The sequence below is a fragment of the Triturus cristatus genome, chromosome 2_1 (assembly GCF_964204655.1).
Source record: "Triturus cristatus chromosome 2_1, aTriCri1.1, whole genome shotgun sequence".
NCBI lineage: Eukaryota > Metazoa > Chordata > Amphibia > Caudata > Salamandridae > Triturus > Triturus cristatus.
In genome coordinates, this window is record NC_140581.1 from 52,600,008 (window position 1) to 52,619,735 (window position 19,728).

Sequence of the window (19,728 nt, forward strand, 5' to 3'; positions counted from 1 at the left end):
GTCCCACAGGTATGGATGACACGTGATTCATACACCTTGTAATCCTCAGTGGCTTATGTGACATTCCCTGTAGACTGATTTACATACTTGTATGATTCATTGTCTCCTGTATAATGTGTGAGTGGTGTAAAGTACTGACACACACTACACTGATATGAGTAGCGCTATACAACAAATGAAATGCATATGAGAGAGGGGCTACATAAAGATGAGGGGCACTGTTGGAGGGTGGCAGTGAGGGAATCTGAGGAAGAGGTCAATAGGGGGAGGGGCTATGGAGCGATGAGGGACACTATTGGAGGGCAGCAGATTGGGAATCCGAGGAAGAGGTCATGGGGTGGAGGAGGGAGCGATGAGGGGCACTGCTGGAGGGTGGCAGTGAGGGAGTCTGAGGAGGAGGTCATGAGGGGATGGGCTACAGAGAGATGAGGGACACTGGTGGAGGGTGGCAGTGAGGGAATCCGAGGTGGAGGTCATGAGGGGGAGGGGCTATGCGGAGATGAGGGGCACTTGTGGCATGTGGCAGTGAGGGAATCTGAGGAGGATGTCAATAGGGGGGGCATGGAGGGATGAGGGGCACTGTTGGAAGGTGGTAGTAAAGGTTATTTACGGAGAGAGAGGTTATTGGTGCAACGCCAAAAAAGACTTTCGCATCAGCGCTGAAGCCGGCCCTGTCATGGCCTTTCTGAGTTTGTTTATTTAATTAGCAGTCGGGGTCATAAGGGCTACTGTGGAACATACTTTGAAGTTCGTGGTAATTATATTTACCACTATATTCAATGTTTTAAGTTTGAAGGTGATTTTACTATTGTTTTTACTGGGATAAACAAGCCTGTAAGGGAGTGCGTTGCAGAGTCCAGGGTCAGGGAGGTAGTAATGAAGAGGGATTCTCCCTGAAGGCTCGCACAGAGGGAGCCCGAGAAGTGTCACTTGCCTGATACTCCCACCTCAGAAACCTCCTCTTCCCATCAAAGCTACTCAACTGTCCAAAGCATCAGCCGATATGCAGGTATTCTACCACAGCACTGGATAGAGCAGGAAGTTGAGGCAATTGGGGTTGGTGAGTTTAGGATTGTGGAAAGATTTGGTTCATACAGTTGAGTTCACCAACACCACTCAACAAGCAGTGGGCTTCTAAATGCTCCACTGCAACATACCACACTCTCACCACCTCCACCGGAATGGGCAAGGCTCATTTGCTATGTTTGTCCTTAGTGTGTGTGATGTTTGCATTTTTCTCAATCTTATGACTTCATTCAGTGATGTAACATTGAGGGCAGCACCAACACTCTGAAAATTGTTCCAGCCCCACTGGCTTGGGTACCTTTCTTTGACATTTTCATGCTTTCTGGCCGGCTGGCCCGGGTGCCTTTGTGTGACTTTTCTATGGTTTCTGGCCTGGGTGCCTTTGTGTAACATTTCTATGCTTTCTGGCCTGGGTGCTTTTGTGTAACATTTCTATGCTTTCTGGCCTGGGTGCCTTTGTGTGACATTTCCATGATTTCTGGCCTGGGTGCCTTTGTGTGACATTTCCATGTTTCCTTGTCTGAGTACTTGTGAGTGTGAGATTTCCATGCTTTCTGGCCTGGGTGCTTATGTCAGGTCATCATTTATGATTTACTATGCTTTGAAAGTTGATACAGCTAAATATGTAATGGAAAATGTGTTGTGCACCATTTTGGTTTTTCTTTTTGCAAAATGTTTTTGAGGGGAGAATTCCCCCATGCAAACACCTGTGGAGGTCATTACGCTTGCTGTGCTTGTGTGCTATGTTCCGTATGGGGGCTGGTGTAACAAAACTTGCCAGGGCTGCTTTGGGTTCCCAGTCCGGCCCTGAGTGTCAATTAATTTATTAATTTTTGTGAATCACAGTGTGTAACTAACTCTGCACACTGCCACCTTACCCTGCTTTTGCTATACCAGAAGCCAAAGCTTAAAATTGAGGCAAACTGTATAGACTTTGTGTCTCTTTCGAGTGAGCGCTGCAGGGCAAGCAGGGGTATGATTTGGAAAAGGCCTGAATTTGGGTGGGCAAAGTAGGAGGAGGAGTATTGTCCTTTCCCCAAATTAGCACATAGAGCACTGGAATTGTCCCTTTTCAATGCATTAGTGATTTTATCTAATTTATTTCAAAATTGTGCTTTAAATGCACTTTTGATTTAATCTTTTTGAAAATGTTCACAGGGCAGGGGAACTTCCTGTCTAAACCTTACTATGAGGAAGGCAGGCTCCCTTGCTGAAATTCATCTGACTTTTCGCAGTGCCAGTTGACGATGTGGGTGGAGCTAATAGAGGAAGTGGGTGGAGCCACTGGAGGAAGTGGGTGGAGCCAAAGAAAAAGTAGGTGTGGCCTCCAACAAAGATTTGAGCACCTGCACTTCAAATTTCACAAATTAAGCACTGGCGCCGGCGCCTGACCCACATCCAGAAGCGTGTGTTGGCAGTGGTCTTCCCTGACCTGGAGAGGCGACTACAGGAGAAGCAGCAGCAGGAAGGGGGTAGGTACATGTGTTTGTGTTGTGTGTCATCAGCTTTTGGAAGTGCGCAGTTGCATGGATGCACTGCCAGGGTTTAAATGTGCAGTGCAGATCCAGTTCCCCAGAGTAAAGCGGTGCTGTTTTTCCTCCCCTCCCCTCCTTGACATGTGTTCCGTGGTCTGTGGCTAGTCACTCTTGCACAAGGTTATCTAGCCTGCCAGTTTATCCACATGCCCATTGCTTGCAGCATCATATGTGGGGGTGGTGTGTAACAGGTTTTGGGACCCTGCCTGTGCCCTGTCCCATTCAGTAATTGTGGGGTCCATGTTAGTTGGCACTTATGCGGATTCCCGACATAGGAGTGTGTCTTAACAGTGTACTGCCTTACAGCATGCATCTCCGATGTTGTGCCCTCTGACATGATGTGCATGAGTGGGAGAGATGCATGGTGCAGGGACGGTTGCTTCAGTTGCAGTCATATCCATCCAGGAGCATGGAGGAGTGTGGCCACTACAGTCCCCTGGGGCACCTTTTCCTAGGTATCATGTGTGTCATCCAACAATGTGGACATTCTCTGTGTCTTCAGAATAGGTTGGGCTCTGTGGCATTGTACCCTGGCCTCATTTGTATTTACGTAAACTGTGCTACATGTGTCCACTGTACAGGGTGACCCAATTTTGCTTGTGCAAACTCACAGTGGCCAGTGCCTGTGTTTGTTGGTACAACTATCTGATGAGGGTAGTTTGTCAATGATATCTGTGGACAGGCGCACGAGGGGTAGTTTGTGTACAATCAGGATTTATTGCAGGCCATGTGTTTTTATCCCACAATAAGAGGTGTAAGTACTTCCTCTGTCTCACTCACATTGTCTCAGGTGGGGGGGGTTTGAGCGGGTAAGGCCTAAATGTCAATACCTGAAGTCTCCTTGCCAGGTCTGGCCTGTGTGTGATGTTTGTCTGGACATACACTCAAGGTGCAGTGACCCAGTCATGTTGGGCATGGTTTAATGTATTACCTTTGCAGCATGTGTCAATATTTGAATTCCATGGTTCCTGCTCATCCCTTTTTTGGCAACGCTGTGTGGTGCAGATGCTGTGGTTGAGTGTCCCCAGAGCCTGACTCCTCTGTCTAATTTGATATCAAGTTATTTGCTGTTGTGTCATGCTCTCCATTGTTTCTCAGTGGCATGGTGGGTCAACCAACTGTGTGTTGCAGGGCCTACATATATGCCTTGTATTGTAGATGTTACTCATGTTGCTTTTCAGGCTATGCACTGTGACCTATGTAGATTTGACTCATGTGACATATGTATACGGGTGTCTGATTATTTCCTGTCTCTTCACCTTGCCCACAGCATCGTCGGGGGACTCCGAGGGAGACACTGGCACGGACCCTGAGGAGGGCTTGAGCACCAGTGCCAGCAGTGCCGTCTTGTCTGGTGCATCACGTGGCACGGAGGCCGAGGGGAGTGAGGCGGAGGACCTGTCCAGTGTCACCACCGACTATAAAGCTGACGGGTCCGAGGCTGAGCTCTCAGAGGGGGCGGAGGCTGCTCTCACAGCTGAAAGCAGCACTCCATCTCAACCCACCCCCTCCATTCCCATCACCGGCCTCCCACTTGCTCGTGTCCCTTCCCGCCGTGCTAGGCCAACACGTGTCTCCTTCTTGCCAGGCACCGCACCCAGTGCCCCTGTCTCCACTGCTGCCGTGAATACCGAGTCTGTGGACATCCTGCGCCAGTTGCAGGTTGGTCAGACATCGATGCTTAATGTCCTCCATGGCCACACACGAGTGCTGACCCAGATGGAGTCATACATGGAGGACATGTCAGCTGCGATGTCTGACCAATGCATGTTGCTGAGGTCCATAGACTCGACACTGACTGCAGCAGTGGGTCTCCTGCAGCGCTGTGTCCCCCCATACCCCTGCCCCATCCACAATTCCCACTCCCATGCCTGTCCCAAGCACACCCAGACGTCCCCATGCACGCACCCCACCAGACACAGGCACCACACCACTAGGGAAGGCCAAGCGCACACCTCCAGTCACGCACACACAGGGTGAAGTAGGCACACCCACTGGGTCAGGGGGCAAACAGAAGACACACAGCCACAGTGGGAGTCCACATTCCTCACAACCCACTCCCTCCAAATCCACTCCCCTCAGCTCTCCTGGCCAAGATTCAAGCACAGATTCCTTCATGGCCGCTCTGTCCCTGAGCCCCAGTGTGACACCACCCCGCAAGCAGTCAAAGGAGTCCCCGGTCAGGGTAGTTGAGTCCCCCCCCTGTCCACACCCTCCCCCAGTAGCGCTGCGACCCATCCCTCTGACCCCCCCTCCTTGGGGCCTGTGGTTGCTTCGGGTGCAGGGGAGACGCTGGGGGACCTTGCAACCGTCTGCAGCGCCATTCTCACCACCACCTTTGGCGCTGCCCCACCCCCTGTGGTGGAGTCCTCCGTCCCTGCACCCACAACGCCTTCCCTTGCCCCTCCTGTCCCTGCGGTGCCTGGTCCTTCCACCCCACATGATGCCCCCCCCTGTGGAAGACAAGGGATTCTGAACTGTGCAGGCAAGCCAGGGGACACGTTTCCCAATGTGTCCCCCACCAGGATGTAACATATGGACTGCCCTATGGGCTTGTAAATAGTGTGCAATTTCACAAAAATATTGTTTCATGCTGAATAAAGCAAATTTTGTTTCCTTTGCACACTACTGCTCTTCTGGTATTGCTGTTGGTGGTGCTGCTCCAGGATTTGGGATGGTGATAATGTGTTAGGTGTCTGGGAAATGTAGTAGTGTGCTGGTCATGGGGTGGACCCTGGTATCTGTCAGTCATCACAAGGTATTTGCTAACAATCTTTGGTAATGTAAGCTGTTACTGCATGGTGCCATTGTCCCAAGGTGTGTTCCTTCCTCTGTGGACCCTAACATCTTCCCTGCAGGGTGTTTTCAATATGTTGTGCTGAGCTGTCTCTACATTTGCTGGGTGTGTGACGGACCCCTTCAACTTTGGGCATGCATGCTGAGCAATGTCTCCACCTGCATCATTAGTGGCATCCTTGGTGGTCACTGTACTTGTGTGTGGAGTATATTGACATGACTTCATGTGGACATGTTCCCTTTTACGCAATATGCATGTGTGTACTCCCAACCTCGCACACATGTGTTACGTGTTATGCAGGGTCTTTGAGCACCTGACAGCCAATTGTGGGCATTGTGACTGTGGGTACTCCACCCCTTTCTTTCCATGGGCACTGCTGGGGGGACTCTGCACACACCCCTCCTATGTCTGGGCACTGCTGGGGGGACTCTGCACCCACCCCTCCTATGTCTGGGCACTGCTGGGAATGATAGGCAGCCACCCCTCCTATGTCTGGGCACTGCTGGGGGGACTCTGCACCCACCCCTCCTATGTCTGGGCACTGCTGGGAATGATAGGCAACCACCCCTCCTATGTCTGGGCACTGCTGGTGGGACTCTGCACACACCTCTCCCATGTCTGGGCACTGCTGGGGGAACTCTGCACCCACCCCTCCTATGTCTGGGCACTGCTGGGAGTGATAGGCAAAATCACAATGGATGGTTTCAGTTCCTTTAAAGAGAGGGATTTACAGCAGGAAAGTAAGCTGTAAAAATAGGGAATGTCTCCATATAGTCGGTGAGTGTGCAGAGAGGAGAGAGAGTGTACTCCTTTGTATGGTACTAGGTGCCCTCACACACCCTTGTGAGTGTATAGCATCATCATTGGGCAAGGTTGCTCCTCGTGGGGGTGGCGCTGCAGTCCCTCACGGGCCCTGGTTAGGGGCTCTCTGGCGGAGATCTTTTCAGGAGTTGCCGCATTTGAGTCTGAGGGTATGTGGGTTGGGGAGTGATAGTGAGTGAAAGATAAAATGAGCCAGGATGCCCTAGTGATTTATTCAGAGGACCCCTGGTTCAGAGTAAAATATTCACGGGGATGGAGATGCACTATAGTGCCAATTGGAGAGGGGAAACAAGACCAAATAGAATCCCACTTCTCTCAACCCGTGTAGTATGTGATTAAAGTGATTTGTAAGCAAGGGTCGACATGTTTGGCGCTGTAAAGTGGTCCCTAGTGGATCCCAGAGCGCTTCATCAGGACCTTATAGAAAACAGAGTAACGGGAATCAGGAGGAGGCAACCTATATTCCCGTGTATATCCTACTTCAGGTTAGTTCGACAATTATTGTCTAAGGACACGTTATTGTATGTAAGTCCTGTTCACAGCCTAAAATGAGACAAAAAAAAGGGGGGGAGGAAAAAACAAAGACAAGAAAGCATAGTAACATATCAGTTGTATATGGTACTCATAGTCAAAAGTGGAATCACATGTGCACATTATGTGCCTAAGTGCTGGGTGTATGAAACGTACAACGGACGTGTGTACGCCTCTTAGACTCATGCATATCAATAGTGGTGCTATAGGTGGCCCTACATAAGGGTGAAGAGGAGCGATGGAGTATATAATATACTCCCATGGACGAGGATGTACCAGGTGTGTGAAACCGCCGCAATGATATGGTAATGGAGGAGTAGTGCGGATGGTGTGTACCCATAATCACTACAAAAAATATTAATAATTGGGGGCGGTATATAACGTGGTCATGCCATAAGATGGAGGAGGCTCAGGTGGAAGTGCATAGCAACCCCACACTGGGATACAATATCTTAACGCTATAAGGGAACCCCGACCTGACGGGGTGGCAGTGAGAGGGAAATCACGCTGGTAATGTCGCTACCCCAAACGGAATGGGCGCGGGCGAAACAACCGCTGATTAGATGGCATGTCACAAGTAAGCATCTAAAAGGTGGTAGAATACTAGGAGCACCCCTAGGTGCAAAGTGCATGCCAAATAAATTAAATAAATAAAAGCAAAGAAAAGTAGAGCTTACCCTCCCTGGATAGAAGAAGGGTTCCGTCGGCGGTACCGCAGAGTGAGGCTAAAAATTCAGACAGGGGAATGCAAAAAGGAAACATTAACGGTGCCAAGAGGAAGAGTTTCCTGAGGCTGTACGATAAAGGAAAGAAGGGTTACTTACTAGAAGTCCTGCCTCACGAACGGGAAAACCTACCCGTACTGCCGTACAGCCGGTAGCATAACTGACAAGGATAGTGCTGAGTTAAATACCGTAATCGGTACGCACGCGGGCTGCAGGTGATGACGTAGACCCGCTGCGTGTGGGGAGGGAGCTGAGAGCTCAGCAGAACACGAGGCGGCCATATTAAAATGGTTAAGGAGTGGAAGGGAAGCAATGAAGAATTACTGTATCGCTGTGTGAATACACAGCGGGAAGCGGAAGTAGTCCATGGGTTATAAAAGCACGACTCCTAGAGCATGAAAGAAAGGGAATATTGGTACCCTCTTTCCAAAAATAATGTCATAAAGTGCTGAATTAAATACCGTGATCGGTACGAACGCGGGCTGCAGGTGGTAACGTGTACTCGCTGCGAGTGGAGGTTGTGAGCTCAGCAGTAAACGAAGCGGCCATATTAAAATGGTTAAGGAGTAGAAGATCGTGGAATTACTGTATCGCTATGTAAATCCACAGCGGGAAGCAGAAGTAGTCAATGGATTACTAAAAGCACCTCCACCACCTCTGTTCCACGGCTTTCCTGCCCATCCGTTCCAGACACCAATGTATCACGAACCAAGCATTTTACTTATCCTTCTTTCGCCTCCTAGAAGTCGGCCAGAGTGCAGTGCTGACCATCAGTGTGAAGGCGATACACTCAGGCTGCTTTGCCGTATCACCCCCAAACAGGGTGTAGCACTTTTCCGGCATGATCAGTTATAGCGCTAATGAGCACCACATGATTTTACCTTTTGAACACGGATTGATACTAGTGATTTTTCCCGTAGGTTCAGAGTAATGGGAAATTTCCACCATGTGTGTGCATGAAATACTTTCACAATATTTGTGTGATTAGCCCAAGCCTGTTTGATGTGAAATTATATATGTATTGTGTGAATCACTGTTTGTTTGTTCTGTGTCGTTTTTTCTACTTTGCCTCAACAGAACTGAAGCTCTCAGAAATTCCTGAAGGGCAATCTTGACCGTAAGTCTAAAGCGGTATCAGACCCCACAGGTTAGGGTACGCCTTAGCGCGCGTATACCGCCGTGGTGGTCTCACACTAGGTCCTGAAGAATGCTTCGTGTATTACCGCCAGAAGCAGAAACATGTTGACCACTTTAATCACTTTGCACCAGATTTAGGACGTAGCTGGCCCAATTATCACCAGTTTTTAACTTCCGCCACACTATTTTTAATTGTGTCCTGTTTACCACTATTAAAATTCCTTATTGGTTGAAACTGTGGCATATTTTAACTTACACTATCACCCTTTGCACTGCATCCACACACGAAAAACCAGCTCCGCTGTAATTCAGGCGTCGCAGCACACCGGGGAGACATTCGGTCTCTCCGGTGGGAACCCAATGATGAAGTATGTCACCAACTAGGTTGGTGAGTGAGGGTTCTTTTAACAACATAGTGATTCACGTTTTTACATTGCTCTGCACTCGTTCACACCTGATGGACACACTCTTCTGTTGTTGATCTATACTAGCCCTGGGGGACTAAGAGTGGCTCCAAAAAACTCCCTCTCTCTCCTGTTGTTAATTTATATTTCGGCAGCGCACAGCTGCGAGAGTTTTTCTTTGAAAAATTTCTCTCTTGGACAAAAATCATTTTTTGACCCATAGTTTGGTGTTTAAAACTAAATTTTTTTTGTCCTTACGCTTGGTTTCAATATGGAGAATCCTGGTTTATCCTACACTGATGAGGAGGTTGATACCCTACTGGCTGACCCTTCCCTCTTCTCAGACCCGTCCATTGCCCAGACTATCTCACAAACAACAGAATGGGATAAACTATCTGAGCAAAAACGTGACCGCATTCGTACCATCTTACACGGCACTATTCTTACTGAATACTTACGTAACAACATAGCTCCTAGAGGTGTATTGGTGACCAATGCCCCGCGCATCTTTCTAGAAGACTCCGTCTTCAGGATAGAGTGGGCACAAATAGCATGGCACTGTACCCGTGATTGGTTGGTCCTGATCATTAAGACGGCCCTCAGGCTGTCCGAAGCATTAATGGTCGAGATCCAACTTACTGAAACCCATTTCAGGACGACCCTAACAGGGTATAAGAAGAAGCTTGAGGAACTAAATAAAGAAATCAACGAGTATAAGGAGAACCTGACACAATCCAAGGCACAAAAATTCCAAAAAGATCTTAAACGCTTTGCATTCACCAAGGTATACCCTTACGCTGAACCGAACTATACACCACCCCAACGGAATCCCAACTACTCAGACAATACATCTGAGGATGACACATCCACCACCAGTGGTTCAAGCAGTGGTAGTTTCAAGAGCAGACAGAGGGGTCGGGGTAAGGGTAGGTACCAACATTACCAACAACATTGGCCTGTTTTTCCTAATCAAGGCATCAACCTCCCCAACCAATACCACCAACCTCCACAATTTCCTATGATGGGTTGGAACCCAGCCTTCATGCCGATTCCCCCTTACCCACCTAATATGTACCGCCCCCCTTTTTTAGAGAGAGGCCGAAGAGGCAGGGGAAGGAGAAGAAATCAGGTACACTGGGGACCAGACGAAGAGACAGGGATCAACACGAGGAGCAAGTCGGGAGCTCAGCAAGCAGGACCGAGCAACCAGAGACCCTAGTGACCAACCTGTCTTCCCTCGTACTCACAGACACTGAAAAACAAGTCTTAGAGAAGGGGTTAGGGTTTGTTCCAACTGCTCGCCTTGACCGTTTTCGCTTACACTGTGAACTGTCTGATTTCTTTAGAAAGCTAAAACTCAAACACTTTTTTGAAAAACATCAAGCTAATAGCCCCTCCTCGCCAGAGAGCGATACAGGCTTACGACCAAAATCCACCTTCACACCACCGCCTCATACTGTCCCAGCAGAACTTATCGCTTTCGAGCAGGCAGTATTCAATGACATTGAGGCATATGAAGACACTGGCACCTTCAAGAACATGAGTGCCAACGAGTTCCAGGCATTGAAAACCCTCCTGTCAAATTCTTCCATTGTCATCAAACCAGCTGACAAGGGTGGGGGTCTTGTAATCCAGGACTCAACAGCTTATGACACTGAATGCAGACGCCTTCTTGCGGATAGGGTCAGCTACACCCCACTAACCATTGACCCTTCCCCTGATATGAAAACAATGATTATCAACCTGGTGGAGGAGGCTGAGTCCAACGGACATATAAGCAGACATGAGGCTGATTTCGTAACTAAAAGTGAAGGGATTATTCCCTACTTTTATACGTTACCAAAAACTCATAAGAATAAGTCCCCACCACCGGGCCGTCCTATTGTTTCCGGTATTGGTTCTCTCCTGGAGCCTCTTTCTATATACTGTGACTTTTTCCTAAAACCTTTGATCCAGAGTACGTCAACTTATTTGAAAGACACCAAGAGCCTGCTGGTTCTTTTACAAGATGTAACCTTGACAGATTATCCAACCTTCCTGGTATCTTTAGACATAGAAAGTCTATACACCAGCATACCCCAGGAAGATACCATCAGGGTCATCAGCGAGACTTTGGAGGTGAGTCCTTGGGACTTCAAGACCTCGAAACAGTTCATTGTCGATTGCGCCACTCTAGCCCTAGAAAAGAATTTCTTTGAATACAAAGGGACCCTCTTTCTCCAAGCCACTGGTACTTCCATGGGGAGTACCTTTGCTCCCAGTGTGGCAGGCCTTTACGTGTATGATTTCGAGCAAAAGTACATACTGACCCCCAACAATCCTTTCTCACTTTATATATCTTTTTGGAAAAGATATATAGACGACATCTTGGTGATCTGGAAAGGACCTGAAATCCAACTTGTAAAGTTTTTTGAATGGATTAACACCTGCGACCCCAGTCTGAAATTCACCAACACGTATGACCAGAATGAAATAATCTTTCTGGATCTTACTATTACCAGACGGGAAGGCAAGCTACTTACAAAAACCTATTACAAACCGACCTCAAAAAACAATCTCTTAGCCTTCTCTAGCTTCCATCCATGACCGCTTAGAGAAAACCTACCTTTTGGTCAATTTTTGCGTATCAGACGCAAGTGTAGTCGTATGGAAGACTATCGCATTCAATCCGATAACCTATCCACAAAACTGAAAAGAAGAGGTTATCCAGCGAAAATTCTAAAACGTAGCTACAAGAGGGCTAAAAATCAACACAGAGAAGTGTTACTGGAGGATTCAGTAAAAGCAGCAGAAGATATTCCTCTGACATGTGTGACGACTTACAGCACGGCTTCTAATGCTGTTACTAAAGCTATTCGAAAACATTGGGGCATCCTTATGAGTAACAACTTAAAATGGGAAAAACCCCTGTTTTCTTTCAGGCAGGCTAGAAGCATAAAAGATGCCCTAGTACACACGAGACCATGAACATCATCACCTGACAACATCCCGTCTGTCCTACAATCCTGGGGACTTCCCAAAGTAACAGGGCATTTTCCATGTGGGCAGTGCAGTGTGTGCCACCTCACGAAAGCAAGCAAGACTCTGATTCTCGAACAAGACAAAGTGTGGAGTCAACGTACACACACTAATTGTAACTCATCCAACGTCATCTACCTACTGACATGTCCGTGTGGGATCAGATATGTTGGAATGACCACACGTAAAATCAAACAACGCATTGTCGAACACAGAAGCACAATCCGTTGTGGGAAAAGTATCACCAAAATGACGGAACACTATGTAGCCCTCAAACACACCCCTGACGACCTGACCTGGACTATAATTGAACAAATCAATCCAGGGATTAGGGCGACCAACATTCTGTTCGAAAAAGAACAACGTTGGATCTATCGCCTGTCTAGTCATACTACGGGTTTCAACGATAATATCCCATGGGGCACAGTGTTAAAAAGATAATATGTCAAAAAGATAATATGTTGGAAGGCAAAACATCTAACCAGTCACTCTGTGGTATACCACCTACTTTTCAAGACACCACTACACTGCGTGTTTGTTGCAGATGCCTTTCAATATGAACAACAGGTCTTCAATAAGTCTTTGCTCTATCTGTCCTGAACACTCATTAGGCAGGGATTCTCACACTCCTGTCATTGCCTTGTTCAAAAATATTAAAATATTGTAAACCCCGAAATACCATATAATACCCTTAACTTCTCCCAATGAAATCCATCGGAAAAAGGGTTTCCTCCGCTAAAATAGTCGCATGCACCTGCTTAGCAGTCGGTACGCATAACCAGCATTATGTGCAAAGCCTTTCTTTCGTGACATTGAGATCCTTCTGGCACCAATCCAAAAACCTCTACGAGTCTAACGATTCTCCCGGAAGTCTACCAAGTTTACTTTGTCCTCTGACAGTCAGCAGTCTAGTTGTTTCCTTCCGCGTTAGCGCCTCACGTGACAGACGTGATGACGTTACGCCTCCCGATTGGGAAACGCATACTATTTTTTCCTCTCGGCTGACCCGGACGTCAATATCCGAGTCCGCAGGAGGGCCAAGTAGGTTTTGCAGAGGGCTGGTGACTTTGGAGTAGTAAGTAAAGGTTCTGCCGTACGGATTTCCATACCTTTACTCCAACCATGTAAGTCTTTGACCTTTTTATTCTTTTCACTCCCTGTCCAGAGTGTGACTACAAGTCCCGCCTCCCACCCGGACTCATGTAGTGAAACTGATTTGAACATCACGTAAGCACCGCTATCGGTTTTCTCGATGTTCACCAATCCATACGATACGATAATCCTTTGAATCTCCATCACGAACCAAGCATTTTACTTATCCTTCTTTCGCCTCCTAGAAGTCGGCCAGAGTGCAGTGCTGACCATCAGTGTGAAGGCGATACACTCAGGCTGCTTTGCCGTATCACCCCCAAACAGGGTGTAGCACTTTTCCGGCACGATCAGTTATAGCGCTAATGAGCACCACATGATTTTACCTTTTGAACACGGGTTGATAATAGTGATTTTTCCCGTAGGTTCAGAGTAATGGGAAATTTCCACCATGTGTGTGCATGAAATACTTTCACAATATTTGTGTGATTAGCCCAAGCCTGTTTCCTGTGAAATTATATATGTATTGTGTGAATCACTGTTTGTTTGTTCTGTGTCGTTTTTTCTACTTTGCCTCAACAGAACTGAAGCTCTCAGAAATTCCTGGAGGGCAATCTTGACCGTAAGTCTAAAGCGGTATCAGACCCCACAGGTTAGGGTACGCCTTAGCGCGCATATACCGCCGTGGTGGTCTCACACTAGGTCCTGAAGAATGCTTCGTGTATTAACGCCAGAAGCAGAAACATGTTGACCACTTTAATCACTTTGCACCAGATTTAGGACGTAGCTGGCCCAATTATCACCAGTTTTTAACGTCCGCCACACTATTTTTAATTGTGTCCGGTTTACCACTATTAAAATTCCTTATTGGTTGAAACTGTGGCATATTTTAACTTACACTATCACCTTTTGCACTGCATCCACACACGAAAAACCAGCTCCGCTGTAATTCAGGCGTCGCAGCACACCGGGGAGACATTCGGTCTCTCCGGTGGGAACCCAATGATGAAGCATGTCACCAACTAGGTTGGTGAGTGAGGGTTCTTTTAACAACATAGTGATTCACGTTTTTACATTGCTCTGCACTCGTTCACACCTGATGGACACACTCTTCTGTTGTTGATCTATACTAGCCCTGGGGGACTAAGAGTGGCTGCAAAAAACTCCCTCTCTCTCCTGTTGTTAATTTATATTTTGTTTATTGGGGCGCCAGGGGCGGGCTGGATTTGTGGGTCGGACTCGGTTCTGTTGAGTGTTCTGATGGGGTAGGGGGCGGGGCCGCTGTACGCGCAGCGCGTGGCAGCTTCTTGTCACATGCCCACGCGCGCCACCGCCGCCACGCCCCAGCACAACTGCAGCCTGCCAGTGCCCACTGCTAACCAGTCCGGGAGTCACACTGCGGTTCGGAACCGTTCGGTGCACCACCACGCCTAAAATAATCAGTTATTCCTCTGAGCCGGACTGCCCATGGCCCACCACGAGTAAACACGGTAAGAAAGATTGAAGGAACGTCATTTTTTTGCCACTGGCACTACTGTGATACCGTGTGTCCGTGGTGCGGCCTGCGTTCGTGGCTGCCTATTGTGTCGTGACGTGTGCGGGAAATTATGTTTCACTTTCCCCAAAGTCTGATGATCACCCGTGCGGGAGTATGTACAAAGCAGTTTCAGAGCTAGAAGAAACCAACTTCGGACCCCATTATTGTTCACGAAATATTACCGAATAATCTTTCGGCAATGATGGGCTTCGATTATATACATAACGTGCCCTGAAACAATGGCTGCCGGCGGTGGTAGCTGAGGAAATCACCTGTACCGATTTCCGGCCTCTCGATTGTTATAAGGCGCGTTATATCATTAATTGAGTGATTGAATCTGCTCCGCGTAAATGGTTGCAGTGGGCGGGCCGAGATTTTGTACTTCCGCTGCTTTGCTCTGCTTTGTTGTAGACGTCATGTAATAAATAAAGTGACGAGTGCCTGGTTAGTGTATGACTAGAAAAAACTGACTGGGGAACCGGAGAGGAAGGTCGTGTGTCTTAACCTGAATAAAACTTGAAAAAAACTGGATTACAAGCCCCTGAGTCCAACGTTCTGCACGGCATCAATTGAAGAATGCCTTAAACCCCCACGACATTGTGGCCATACACAACTAGCCCCCAGCTCACCTGACAAAAACTGCAGACTTGATGCACGGCGAGCTTTTTGAGGCCCTTGGAAGGCGCTCCAGAGGAGCCACACACAAATTTTTTTGTATAGCTTTCTTTGGGTTATTTGAGTATTATTGTTTTTTTTTACATGTAAACTAAACGTCACGTTCATGAATGAGCAAGTGGTGTTCGATTTAACAGTCTAGGTTTTTATTTATAAGCATTTGCTACATAAAGAATCCATCATTATACATAACTGCTGGTAAACGTAGATAATCAGAAAGTAATAATACGTGAATTCATATTAATGCTACATTTATTATGTTATAGACGGTAATATGGAGTGTGTTCACAATCCTAAACTCACCTCATGACCGGGTCTAGGCGCTATAGATGGCAGCACTGGCTGAATTAGCGAAGAATATCGCATTCCTGAAGCGGCACAAGGGCGGAGACGCTGCTGTCTAGGCGCTGGAGAGGAATCTAGGATATGTTGGAACCCATCACAGTTCATGTCTGGGGGTCTCGCGCCGGCCGCGGCTAATCCGCGCTGCCCCTAATCTGTACTAGATAGCGACTGTGTGCTGATTTTATTTTTTTAGCTTCAGGTAGATTGCGATGTTTTTGGGAGAGAATGATAAAAGGCTATTACAGCGCGATGTCAGAGAGACTAGAGACGTAAAGAGATATTTAAGAGCATTCTTTTCTTTCGTCACTTCATTAGGCAATGAAAATGTCTCTAGCCCATTATGATCAAAGCAAGACCTTGCCTGTGAATGACTTTTGACCATAATTATTAAAACTGCAGACACTTTTTTGTGGTTGGTCTGATCCCGGATCTTGGTTGCTGCGCTGCACCTGTGTGTATTAAGGTCTCCGTCACAAAAAACACACCCCTTAAGGGGCACATTGGCAACAATGAAACGTAGGAATGTTGAGGACGCTAGCACAGTTACCTCTCTTTCTCTTTTGGGGGAGATTTCCATTCTCTTGTCTTCAAGGGAAAACGGTGTGCAGTGTGTGTATGCCATGGCACTGGCAGTGCCAGTGGAAACAAATGTGGGCCAAAAATACCTTATTTAGTGCAACTGAATTCATAAACAACATTCACACATTTATCACTGTAGTGCAGACATCAAACTGCTTGCCATTAAAACTCCGCACCCGAGTACTTCACACTTCACAGGTCTTTAAAAGACCATGTTATATGTTAACGAGGCTTTGTTTGTTTACCCCTTCATCTCCACATGGCAAAGGCCACAGTGTTCTGCTGCGTGGATATTTCTTTTTCTATGCAGCAGGCAGCAGCGCAGGAGATAAGAAGTTTGTTTATTCCTATTCACCTTTCCTAACCCATGCAGCTGCTGATCACATCAGGCTGTGACACAAAGTTTTACCTATTAGTCAGAGAATGTGTTACTACTAGTTTTTCTTTTTAAAAGCTGCGCAGGCCCAGCAGGACACATACTTCGTGTGTGCTTCATTTAAACAGTTTTTAGCATTATCATGGCCGATGCAGGACAACAATAAGACAATACAAAATGCCCAGATCACGCTGGTGATTAACGATCCTGCCGGAGAGCAATCATTTGTCTGTTAGTAGTTTTTAAATGCAGATAAACTGTATTTTATGTGGAAGCTCAGTGGGTTACTGCCTTTGTCACAGAGATCCTTGTGTTACTTGCAGTTCAGAAGGTACAATCCTAACATAGGACAGTGACCAATGAACTGTCACCAAAGAGCTGAATACAAACAGGAATGGTATAGTTAGAACTTCGCTTTCTTTTTTTGTGATATAGACAAGTTAGAACTTCCTCAGTCTTTCATTATTCTAATGTTGCCAAAATGAGTATGTTTGGGCAGATATACATTTTTATCAGTAAAGCTGACCTCCATTGAATACTCTTTAAATCCTAAGGTTGTATTTCACCAGCCCAAACCCTCGTAAAATTTCCGTCCCACAGGTATGGATGACACGTGATTCATACACCTTGTAATCCTCAGTGGCTTATGTGACATTCCCTGTAGACTGATTTACATACTTGTATGATTCATTGTCTCCTGTATAATGTGTGAGTGGTGTAAAGTACTGACACACACTACACTGATATGAGTAGCGCTATACAACAAATGAAATGCATATGAGAGAGGGGCTACATAAAGATGAGGGGCACTGTTGGAGGGTGGCAGTGAGGGAATCTGAGGAAGAGGTCAATAGGGGGAGGGGCTATGGAGCGATGAGGGACACTATTGGAGGGCAGCAGATTGGGAATCCGAGGAAGAGGTCATGGGGTGGAGGAGGGAGCGATGAGGGGCACTGCTGGAGGGTGGCAGTGAGGGAGTCTGAGGAGGAGGTCATGAGGGGATGGGCTACAGAGAGATGAGGGACACTGGTGGAGGGTGGCAGTGAGGGAATCCGAGGTGGAGGTCATGAGGGAGAGGGGCTATGCGGAGATGAGGGGCACTTGTGGCATGTGGCAGTGAGGGAATCTGAGGAGGATGTCAATAGGGGGGGCATGGAGGGATGAGGGGCACTGTTGGAAGGTGGTAGTAAAGGTTATTTACGGAGAGAGAGGTTATTGGTGCAACGCCAAAAAAGACTTTCGCATCAGCGCTGAAGCCGGCCCTGTCATGGCCTTTCTGAGTTTGTTTATTTAATTAGCAGTCGGGGTCATAAGGGCTACTGTGGAACATACTTTGAAGTTCGTGGTAATTATATTTACCACTATATTCAATGTTTTAAGTTTGAAGGTGATTTTACTATTGTTTTTACTGGGATAAACAAGCCTGTAAGGGAGTGCGTTGCAGAGTCCAGGGTCAGGGAGGTAGTAATGAAGAGGGATTCTCCCTGAAGGCTCGCACAGAGGGAGCCCGAGAAGTGTCACTTGCCTGATACTCCCACCTCAGAAACCTCCTCTTCCCATCAAAGCTACTCAACTGTCCAAAGCATCAGCCGATATGCAGGTATTCTACCACAGCACTGGATAGAGCAGGAAGTTGAGGCAATTGGGGTTGGTGAGTTTAGGATTGTGGAAAGATTTGGTTCATACAGTTGAGTTCACCAACACCACTCAACAAGCAGTGGGCTTCTAAATGCTCCACTGCAACATACCACACTCTCACCACCTCCACCGGAATGGGCAAGGCTCATTTGCTATGTTTGTCCTTAGTGTGTGTGATGTTTGCATTTTTCTCAATCTTATGACTTCATTCAGTGATGTAACATTGAGGGCAGCACCAACACTCTGAAAATTGTTCCAGCCCCACTGGCTTGGGTACCTTTCTTTGACATTTTCATGCTTTCTGGCCGGCTGGCCCGGGTGCCTTTGTGTGACTTTTCTATGGTTTCTGGCCTGGGTGCCTTTGTGTAACATTTCTATGCTTTCTGGCCTGGGTGCTTTTGTGTAACATTTCTATGCTTTCTGGCCTGGGTGCCTTTGTGTGACATTTCCATGATTTCTGGCCTGGGTGCCTTTGTGTGACATTTCCATGTTTCCTTGTCTGAGTACTTGTGAGTGTGAGATTTCCATGCTTTCTGGCCTGGGTGCTTATGTCAGGTCATCATTTATGATTTACTATGCTTTGAAAGTTGATACAGCTAAATATGTAATGGAAAATGTTTTGTGCACCATTTTGGTTTTTCTTTTTGCAAAATGTTTTTGAGGGGAGAATTCCCCCATGCAAACACCTGTGGAGGTCATTACGCTTGCTGTGCTTGTGTGCTATGTTCCGTATGGGGGCTGGTGTAACAAAACTTGCCAGGGCTGCTTTGGGTTCCCAGTCCGGCCCTGAGTGTCAATTAATTTATTAATTTTTGTGAATCACAGTGTGTAACTAACTCTGCACACTGCCACCTTACCCTGCTTTTGCTATACCAGAAGCCAAAGCTTAAAATTGAGGCAAACTGTATAGACTTTGTGTCTCTTTCGAGTGAGCGCTGCAGGGCAAGCAGGGGTATGATTTGGAAAAGGCCTGAATTTGGGTGGGCAAAGTAGGAGGAGGAGTATTGTCCTTTCCCCAAATTAGCACATAGAGCACTGGAATTGTCCCTTTTCAATGCATTAGTGATTTTATCTAATTTATTTCAAAATTGTGCTTTAAATGCACTTTTGATTTAATCTTTTTGAAAATGTTCACAGGGCAGGGGAACTTCCTGTCTAAACCTTACTATGAGGAAGGCAGGCTCCCTTGCTGAAATTCATCTGACTTTTCGCAGTGCCAGTTGACGATGTGGGTGGAGCTAATAGAGGAAGTGGGTGGAGCCACTGGAGGAAGTGGGTGGAGCCAAAGAAAAAGTAGGTGTGGCCTCCAACAAAGATTTGAGCACCTGCACTTCAAATTTCACAAATTAAGCACTGGCGCCGGCGCCTGACCCACATCCAGAAGCGTGTGTTGGCAGTGGTCTTCCCTGACCTGGAGAGGCGACTACAGGAGAAGCAGCAGCAGGAAGGGGGTAGGTACATGTGTTTGTGTTGTGTGTCATCAGCTTTTGGAAG